At 71.6% G+C, this 550-nt stretch overlaps 1 protein-coding gene across 2 annotated transcripts in view; it reads left to right on the top strand.

The window, feature by feature from the left end:
- The first annotated feature begins 199 nt into the window (after positions 1 to 199).
- Positions 200 to 550, top strand: part of MIER2 (MIER family member 2) — a 26,207-nt gene continuing 25,856 nt past the window's right edge. For both annotated transcript variants that reach the window (XM_027769544.1, XM_027769545.1), the window contains exon 1: positions 200 to 294. The gene's annotated coding sequence lies outside the window, so the exon portion shown is untranslated. The remainder of the gene's footprint in view (positions 295 to 550) is intronic.

The following is a 550-nucleotide window of genomic DNA, read 5'->3' as shown; positions in this document are numbered from 1 at the left end:
CGGACGCACAGCGTTCCCCGTCGGAGTGCCAGGGACCCGGCCCGCTCGGAGCCCCCGGGGCTGGGCCAGACCTGGCGGGATTTGAACCCCTGGCCTGGGACCCGCTTTGCGCACACCGGCTCGGTGGGCGGGTGGGTTGGCCGGGCCTAGCAGGGCCGGGCAGTTAGGGCAGCCTTCACCCACCACGAAGTTACTTCGCGGAAACTCTTCTGCCCACGAAGCAGGGCCAGGACCCTCTACCTAAGTGCTGGGACCACCTGTAGTTCGGGAACGGGCAGGGAGGACTGCGCGTCGGTAAGGACAGACCCGGGCTCGGAGCACTCGGAAGCCCGCGGGGCTGTCCGAGGAGGTGGCGGCGGCCTGCGCACCCTGCAGCCCCCCGTGTGCGGAGAGCTCTGCACCCTTGCGGGCTGCTCAGGGCGTCCCTAGGTGTCCCAGCTGGTCCTGGGGCGAGCGAGGAGGAGGTGCCACCTGGGAGGTCCCGGCAGCTGGTGTGGGCATGGGCTGTCCCGGCCACCACGCCGCCGGCTTGGGGGCTGGTGCTGGGGGG

Source organism: Tupaia chinensis, unplaced genomic scaffold (genome assembly GCF_000334495.1).
Source record: "Tupaia chinensis unplaced genomic scaffold, TupChi_1.0 Scaffold149964_1, whole genome shotgun sequence".
Classification (NCBI taxonomy): domain Eukaryota; kingdom Metazoa; phylum Chordata; class Mammalia; order Scandentia; family Tupaiidae; genus Tupaia; species Tupaia belangeri.
This window is presented reverse-complemented; position numbering and strand designations above follow the sequence as displayed.